The following is a 9,791-nucleotide window of genomic DNA, read 5'->3' as shown; positions in this document are numbered from 1 at the left end:
GCAGATGCGACCCCCAAAGCGGACGGAAAGGTCCCGTTCAGAGGAGACGCAGGTATCCAACGCTTCGCCGCCCTAGGAGCCGAAAGGACCAACCGAGGACAAGCGGTCACATCCAGTGCCTCCGTCCCAATGTACGTCAACTACGGCACCTGCAGCGCCGCAGTTTGACTCCGCAATAACGGCAGAACCCCTATCACGCGTGACGGAGTTACGTTCGTTGGTGACACAACGTATTCATGCCGGGTAGGTGACGCCGCCGCAGGCACAAGCGCCCCTGCGACTGAATTTACCGCCCCCTACATTCTCAGAGTACACCGATAAAAAGTCAGTTACAGACCTTTTGGATGACGTAGCAGTCTATCAGACTGGTATGGGAATCTCTGATGAAGTCCTGACACAACACATCCTGGAGGTTGCCTTGATCGAAGACGCCGCTCGCTGGCTTCCCTAGTGGAAAAAGTCATTCACTGTCCGTTCAAACAAGTTCGGAAGAACTGAACGGTCTCCTATGAACGACCTTGTGTGGTGGTCTACAGGTACGGTCCCCAGTGGAGGCCGTACGCGCATGAACCTGTACGGCATGTGTATGGCCCCTACCCTGTGGACAGCCGTTGTACGGACCCTACGAATGGCCTCCGTACCGAACGGACCCCGTACGACCGCCTGAGAGAGGCTTGATATGTACTACACTCCAAATAATGAATGGGTAGACACTGCAGGTTTGGCTTCAGCAAAAATATATTTGTTCATCACATTCTTTCCATACCAGCCAGATCCCCTACATTCACCAGGTCTCATCTCTCAGTTTGACTCCGTCCTTTCCTGCAGGTTTTTTGCGATGTATACCGCTGGAAACAACCTGCAATTTACACGGCAGTTGTAATTGCCTGGTCGAAACAACTTTCTCCGTTTTTTTTTCCTTTATCGTCTAATAAATATACCCCCCACCCCACCCCACCGGTTGAAACACACACGCATGCATTCATGTCGGAGAATGGGGACGCAGTGGTCTCGGCAGCCAAATGCATGAGTAACAGTAACTGTAGCAGTTTAGCTTCCTTTTATGTAGGGTCTTACTGATGGTCGCAATATTGCGAACGAAACTAAGCCACAGGCAAAAGCTCATGTTGGTTGCTGTTGTGCCACATCTTGCTACTTTTTAGTACAGTTCCGCAAGTCAGAATGACATAGCAAAGGCAATAAGCTTTCTCGAGAAAATAGGGAAGACCAATTTTTTTTTATTACTAACTTATTGACTCAATTATGGTAGATATGTCATCGTAGTTTCAGCCCGTTAGAAAACAGGATTCGTTTGAACACGTTGCATAACGCACTAAGCATTAGGAGAGTAAGGATATACAGGGTGTTCCACGAAAAACGAACCGAGTTTTTTTTTTTTTTTTTTGAGGTTCATCGCACACCAATAACGCAGACTTCATAATGTTACCCAGTGCTGTAAGGATACTCAAAGTATACTACACGAAACCCTTTGATTCTTGTACCTATTGTACTTTTAACGAAACCGATCCTTCCTGGCTTCAAATATCAACTTTCGGGTTTACAGGAACACGATGCAGGACCTGTTGGAGATGGTACAAAGAGGTACAAAGTTTCAAACAACAGGTTTCATGTAGTCGTATCACCCACTACAACCTTCTCAATGTGTTCTAACCCTTCTAATGAAAGAACTCAAAAATTGATTCCACGTAATTTATTACAAAATAAAAATAGCTTGGGTATCTTCACACTACTGGTAGCACTATGCAGTTTCGCTTTTTGGTATGCAATTAACCATTTTTCTAACAGTGGCTAGTCTTCTATGAAACATCGTGTATATTTATAGAAAACGTTTCATTAATTTTTATGTGTAACCGAGGTATTCTAGAATGTGTATAGCAGCAGTAGGGATCTCCGTTTTCGGGTTTCATGATTTTTCAGTTTGGACGTCGAGATCGGGTGCTATTTACAAATGAGAAATTTGGGGGAAATGGGGTGCTACGATGTCCGTTCGATATGTCACCTGGACATTTTCAGGTGAAACGGAAGGTATATGGAACTAGCCACTGCTGTGACACTGGGACGGCAACAATAATATTGATATTTCCGCTCGTAACTGGGATGGTGAATGACCGCGGTATCCATACACCTGCATAATAGGTCTCTTTGTCGATATTATGCTTCACTTTTCCTGACTGTTTACAGGCAACGACAGGTTGAAGGACCGCAAAGATTTTGGGTAGATATTAGGCTTTACCCGAATTCTTGTAAATTTGTTTGGGGGGGGGGGGGACTACCGTGAAAAATTAGGTTTAACCCAAAAACGAAGAACCCTAAGCTTCAGCCCATGTAGTCAAAACTGGGATAATAAACGTCTAATTGACGTCTATATTTGGACGACTGACAGGTCTAGTAAATGTGCACCAGTAGCCTTAATGGCTAGGGGAGTTCCTCTATCCCTCCTATAGCATAGCTAAGGTTACGAGACCTAGACGTCTCAACTTAGACAACCAACGTCTTACCCTAGCCCAACTTTAGACCTTTTATATACCAGACCGAGGCCGGCTTCTAGACCTGTTCTAGCCCTTAATTAGCCATAACGTCCAGGACTATACCTTAATTAGCCTTTCTTTAGACAACACCAAAAAGCTTTTCTGTGTGTGTATGTACTATTTCACGAATGTGTGTTGTGCGTGTAAAAGTGACACGCAGTAGCTCACACATGGATCACATTTTGTCAAAGCTTTATTTTAAGTAAAGCTATTAAAACACTGCAAAAAATGATCAGCATATGCACTTTCGCGCAGCATTGCGACAAGACAAAAATGGCACAGGCCTTTATCAAGGGCTAGACAACGACTAGATTGTAACCTCCATAATATCACAACACATATTGTTGAACATGTAGAAATGATATTGAAATATTAAACTCCAGTTACTTTTGTTCCCTGATGATACATCTTCCACTCCCGTTGGCAGACTCTGTAAGTCCTCAAACGCAAAATATCAAGTTCAAATAATACATGAACAAATTTCAATCGATGCTGAGCGCCCAAAAAAGCTGTGGGATATTTTTGATGCCATACCTGCATGGATAATGCCTTCCAAGTGACATACAGAAAGCCATTGACCAGATAATAGTGCTGAGTTTGTAACACAACACTCCAATATTTGTCAGTTGAACATTGTTATGTTCAGCTGCCAAATATTCGACTAATGTAAATTAACTCTATGAAAAAAAGACAACAGGCAATCCTCATGGGTACAGAAGATACCCCGATGAATGCGCCACAGACTTACCGACAGCCATGGACGACCCACGGACACGGATACAACGGACTTGTGAGGGGTAATCGTTCCGCATCCGCTAAATGATCCAACCGTCCTAGTCGCATACCTGCTAACCTGACGAACTCAAAATTCGTGAGACCGCCCGCAGCGAAAGAAAAAGAAAGGAAGAAAATGCACCAAAGACATCGAACTTGAAACACTAAATTTTATTGGCGAGCACATACCTTTAAATTGCATCCCGAACATCATCGTTTGCCGAATAGAGAGCATACACGGTTCACTATAGTCCCAATACACACATATGGAGCACACGATGCACGGACACACAACCCATCGATGCACCAGGCAGTCCTCCAAACATCGAACACACGATATTCGAAAGTTCGAACAGGCTGGCTCTGCAAAGGTTAATCAAGCTCATCCTTAGTGACGAACACAACAGTCCCTCAAACGAAATGGCCGACGAACAATAGTCCATGCAAGTGGCACCAGACACGCTTCAATGTGAGAAGCAGTTGCAATTTTGTACACGTATGTGTGATCGTTGAGACAGAAAACAACTTGTAAAGAAACCGAAGTGAATATGACGCCGGTAGTGTTCCAATGTGAATACTGGAATAGTACACCATTTTGTAACTCACGTGCCTGCAGTTGATACAGTCCCACGCTCACCTATAACGAAATAATACAATTAGCCTCACTTGTGCTACGTCGCTTCGCCCATGTAGCCGACCTTCTCCTGCCGCCATTTGCAATGCGTCCTCAGTCTGGAACTCTGCAACAGAATGCACTTCGACGGTTAAAAACAAGTAAAACGCATGCGTCGTAAGATGCATCACAGCTACGTTGACTTACGTTAAGTAAACGTGATACCTGTACAAAAACACAGTTGTCATCCCTCTCAAAGGCGAGGCTGCAGCAGTTGCAGCGCAGACAACGGGCAAGCAAGCAGGGAAAACTAAAGTGGCGAAGTGACTGACTGCCGAAGAATACGCGGTCCCATGTCACCCTTCATCGGCAGAGCGCCGAGCAACGCGGTACGCTCCAACAAAGGCACACATATTGAGCCGGCACACGCATTATTAAACAAGCACACGAGTACACGGCTCAAGAGCCACACATATTATTCGGCGCGGACAAAGCCGTTCCATACCGACGTGACGGCTTTGTACCTGCTGGTTTGGCGATGGCGATCACAACGCTTGCTATTTGATAACAGTTACGGCTGTTTCCAAACGGTTACGCTCGTGTACCGGCCGTAATGTCTGAGGGAACTTTTCTGACTGGCACCGTGTCCGTCACTATCTGTCACCGTGTCCTTTTTCTTTGTTTCATTCTTCTCAGCTGACCCACCATTTGTACCTGGCTGAGCGTCACGTGCCAGGGACCACGTGACGTCACGACCCTCCCTCGCTCTTCAATACCTCCTTTCCCGAGTGGATGACTTTTTTTAAATTTTAGCTCATCGGAGGCCCAGTGCGCGTTCTGCAGGTCACCCGCACTCGGTCTTTCGTAGAAGCTCATTTTAGACGATACACAACACGGCATCGCGAAAAAAAAGGGGTCCCCTCAGTGCGCAAGCCACAACTTTGACCGCAGTTACATCAACATACGAATCTCGAGCTCAGCACGGCAATAACAGCACCACCGCCAAACTTTAACTTCCATTACGTGAATCCTGTTTCAGTACTTTCCTTTCCTTCCTTCTGGTACACATGATAATAAAGCGAAGAGGTAGATTCTACCATACAATTGCTTGTCAGTAAGGAGAAGGACACATTTGCGTGCAATAAAGAAAAATACCTCAAAACTGCACAACCTTGTACATATTGCTCCCATCAAGATAGAAACACATGCAGTATAACCGATGTCTAGTTGTCGATTTTATTTTGAGTGAGAAGCACAGTAGTCCGCTGTATCGTGGGATGAATGCTTCTTCATAAGAACCGGACACTACCACTTAGTGTGTGGTCGATGTACTGAACAAGGGCAGTCAACATTATCTCTCTGCATGGCGCAAGAAACGGATTATTGACTCCAAAGAGCGGACGGCTTCCTATGTCTCCCTCTGTCAACGATACGGGACTCGTGTGGGTGTAGGATAGACGCATCAACCATTAATTTGCGTAATATTTCATTTAGAAAACATCCCAATCGAATAAGAAAGAAATCAAATCAATTGAGGAAACAAAATATTGAAGAAAAGAAGGAATGTTCCTAGGTTACGTTGTTTAATTCGCTTAAACCAGCCACATGTACCGAGAGAAAATGATGATATATTCGAAATCTAGTACTGTCTATTATGGTAAACATTTCAAAATTTTACCCTCTATCTCAAAAGTCATCGCGTAACATATGTGCAATATCCCCTGTAAAACAACAACTTTATTTTTGGCTTTGGAGAGTGGGGAGGTTCATCGCCACAGGCGATCCTCTACCCCATTGCTGGTGGGAATGTGGGGAATAAAATAACGAACCCCTTCACAATAACGATCGAAGTCCGATGGTGTCCAGAAATGTCAGAAGAGCTTTGAGCGCACAGCTTTGCTGGGATGGATTAAACCAGGGACCAAGCAATTTCAGTAGGGACAAGGGGCGAGAGTCCAGCTGACGCAGAGACTCGGAGAGTGTGGTTCGTGAAGTGGTAGTGGGGGCAATGAAGAAGAATATGCTCCAGATCCTCAAGAACACCACAGTGGCAGCTGTTGGGATAATCAGCTTGTCTGAAGCGGTAACGGCACTGTGTAACGCTCACCGGATGAATTTATTTACCACCGGGATACATTATTATACGATAAACGCCTGTAAACTGTTTAAAGACAGAAAAGCTGCGAACACCGTCACACACGTGTTACATGTCATGCCGCCATCTTGCATTGTCTCCCTCTCTTCCCCCAGTCTCTTCCTCAGGTCTTTCTCTCCGCCGCCTCGCTGGCGCCCCATCGTTCTGTGCAGGAAAAGCGGCCTTACAGGCGCCCACCTTTAAGCGGTGACTGCTCGGATAAACTGCTACTTTCGCTACAACTGAGCTGTAAAGGCCACATCGAGGCGCATTCGGTGGTTCTGTAACTTTCGTCTGTTAGCCTCCTTAACCTTTCTGTTAACTTTTTTTCTTTTTCCTCTGAAAACGTTACACAGATCACCCGTAAATAGAGCTCATTGTCTCCTTTCCGCCAAATAGACGGAAAAGTTAGTTTGGTCACGCATGGCCGCTGTATGGCGCGCGCCTGTTCATAATCGCTACGTAACAACTGGTACTGAAAATAAGATCTCCTCAATGCAGAACGCAAACTGTATTTTGCAACCTCTATCTATAGCATACGTAATTCACCTAGGGGCATCCAGTGACGAAAAGCTTCTACTTTTTCTGAACACTACTGACTGCCACTAGCACAGATTCAGAAGCACATCAATTTGAAGATACAGATAACGGCAACTGGAAAATACATATTGGCAAACATCGCACTACAGCAGAGGCTGAAACAGGAAAGCATCACAGTACAACCATTTCAGGTGTACAGAACAACATTCAATTTCAACGACGAAGTGTACTCTTTACAGTCCTCACGCTGTACGTTGTACTCCCTCTCAGTACGCCGAAAACGTTCCTATCAGTTTTCGATATCTGAGAATGACACGTCAGCGACACGACGATGGTAAATCAGAGACATATGGAGAAGGGAAACACGAAGATGACACTGAATCCAGCAAAGAACAGCCATAACTCACACACACGTACCACACCTGTGTTGAACCGCGTTGACCAGGAAGACATACGCTGTGATAGTTGTTGCTATACTGTCCAGCAAAACCGTAACTATGGACACTTTGTAGTGAACATATGGTACAAATACCCAGATGAGGTTTACTTACTTCAATCTCAGTCTTTTTTCATAATTCTGGAAAACTATCCGCAGTTCATTTAGAAGCAGAGCCGCAATAACGTAACGCACACTGATCCGAAACTCATGTATTGAACCGGCGGCCAGAACACTGTTGCCACAGCTACAGATTTTTAAGGAGATCAACAGATTTTCGGACACATCTACTGATCTGCGTATTATTTCTCAAATCTACGGATTTTTTCGATTCCATGATGAGCATGGGCTACACAAAAAAACATCAGCGTACATAACGATCGTTGTGAAACGATCGTGATGCTAAACAGCATCAAGCCATCGATCAATTTCACTTACGAGATGGAACAAAATGGCAAGCTTCTTTTCTTGGATGTGTGTGTTCGCCGATGTAGCTCGGGAGGCATTCAAACTTGTGTCTACCGAAAGCATTGTGATACCAGCAGTTTCCTTGGTTTTGATTCACCCCACCCCACGGAGCACAAACGAAGTGTGGTACAAACGTTATTTCACCGATCTGAACAGTTATCATCCTGCACCGAGTTAGGAGCTTCTGAGGACGCGACGATCGCCGGTTACTTGGACAAACGTGGCTACCCACGCAGGTTTATTGAGGACACTCGCAAACGCATCTGGACCGCAGGACGGGAATCGCACCTTCAGACACGCGTTGTCATCCCCTATGTCAAAGGCGTTGCTGAATGTATCCGCCGGGCTTTGCTTCCGTTGGATATCAGCACTACGTTCAAACCGCATGTTCGACCCCGAAGTCTCATATCGAAACTAAAGGACCCCCCCCCCCCCGGTCCCACGAACAATACTCCCATCTCCTTAAATAGCGACCGGTTGTGTAATCTCTGATTCAGTTTGTGACGCACAAAATCCTGGCCGAAAAACGATGATGACCGCCATCTGCAGATTTTTACGGAAATATCCATACTGCTACATCCAACATATAAACATCCATATTAAGTGGTCTCCATACTTTTCCCCTGACGTGTGTAGCAACAATGGGCTCACGAGAACAGTAAGCTTTGAGCAGCACCTTGTCTAACGGTTACATTGAAAACATGTAAGTCCGTCGAAGGACGAGGTAGCCGACGCTGTAGGTGAGATTCCGTCGTCCTCGGTTGTACACGCGAGCCTGGTCCAACCGTGCGACGTCCAGATTCTCCCGAGCCGTCCGGGCTGCAACGTCCAGTCGTCTCCGGTGGTCCTCAGCCAACCTTGAATAAGGAGGCCGGGTACTGCCATCCCGGAGGCGTAGAGCATTCTCCACTGGAAAAGGTGCCTCTCGTCCCAAGTTCAGGAACGCCGGGGTGAAGCCTGTAGATCTTTTTACTGTTGTCCGTGTAGCGAACGCGAGTTCAGCCAGGCGAAGATCCCAATCACGGTGGTGCTGACTAGTAAAAGCAACACCATTTTCAGGTTTCGATTAACACGTTCGGTAATGATAGCCTGAGGGTGATATGAGGAAGTCTTCTTGTGCTGAATGCCTAAGACAGCGCGAGAATCTGAGAACACTTTACTTGTAAAGTAGGTAGCGTTATCTGTGATGAGCTGAGCAGGAAACCCGAACCGGCAAAACGTGTCGAGTAGTCTTTCCCACACTCTCTGGGAAGTCAGCGTCCTGAGAGGAAACAGCTCAACCCATTTCGTGAACTGATCAGTAACCACAAACAAATACTAGTTACCTCTAGGACTACGAGGAAACGGTCCCATCACATCACCAGCAACTATTTGCCAGGGCCTATTACTCTGAATAGGCTGTAAGCGCCCAGGGGGTAAACCACCACGAGGTTTTGGTCTCTGGCATACGGGACAAGTGCGAACATACTTAGTTACATCCTGTCTCATTCCTGGTCATGTCGCAACACGACATAACTTTTCATAAGTTTTCCTGCCACTGCTGTGACCTGCCAAGGCCGAATCATGAAAGTAACGTATGAAAGACTTACGCAACTTCCGTGGCACCACGACTCTGAATGGGGATGAGCCGTCATCGTCATCCGCCTGGGGTATGTATCTGAACAGGATGCCATCCTCGTCCAGCAGATAGGAGTCGTGCCGTCCGTCAGTCGTTCCGGTGCCTGCCGAGTCCTGCTCAGCTAACCATTGAGACACCCGCTGACAAAGGCCGTCCGCTTTCTGAGCGTCTAGGAGCTGCTCTCTGCTCACGACCGTGCCCCAAGACGAAGATACGTCTCGTGCCACTTGTGCTGCTGCCAGGGGTTGAGAAGGCGCCTTGGTGCCTTCCGCTCCCCTCTCCGGTAGAGGCGCACGGGAAAGGGCGTCGGCTACCACGTTCGTCGAGCCCCGCCTGTACTCCACGTTGAAGGAGTAGCCTTGTAGCGTCAGGGCCCACCTGGCAAGACGTCCAGATGGGCTGCGGAGCCGCTGCCGCCAAGCAAGTGCCTGGTGGTCAGTCTGGACGGTGAAAGTGGTGCCGTCCAGGTACAGATCAAACTTCCTGAGAGCGAAGATGATCGCCAAGCATTCCTTTTCCGTGACGGAGTAATTCCGTTCTGCCGGATTCAGCGTGCGACTTGCAAAAGCAACTGGACAGAGAATAGCGTCATGCTCCTGCAAGAAAACTGCGCCAGCCCCATAAGCGCTAGCATCTGTTTGCACTACAAACGGTTTGTT

The sequence above is a fragment of the Ornithodoros turicata genome, chromosome 2 (assembly GCF_037126465.1).
Source record: "Ornithodoros turicata isolate Travis chromosome 2, ASM3712646v1, whole genome shotgun sequence".
Lineage (NCBI taxonomy): Eukaryota > Metazoa > Arthropoda > Arachnida > Ixodida > Argasidae > Ornithodoros > Ornithodoros turicata.
Note: the sequence above shows the minus strand (reverse complement) of the source record.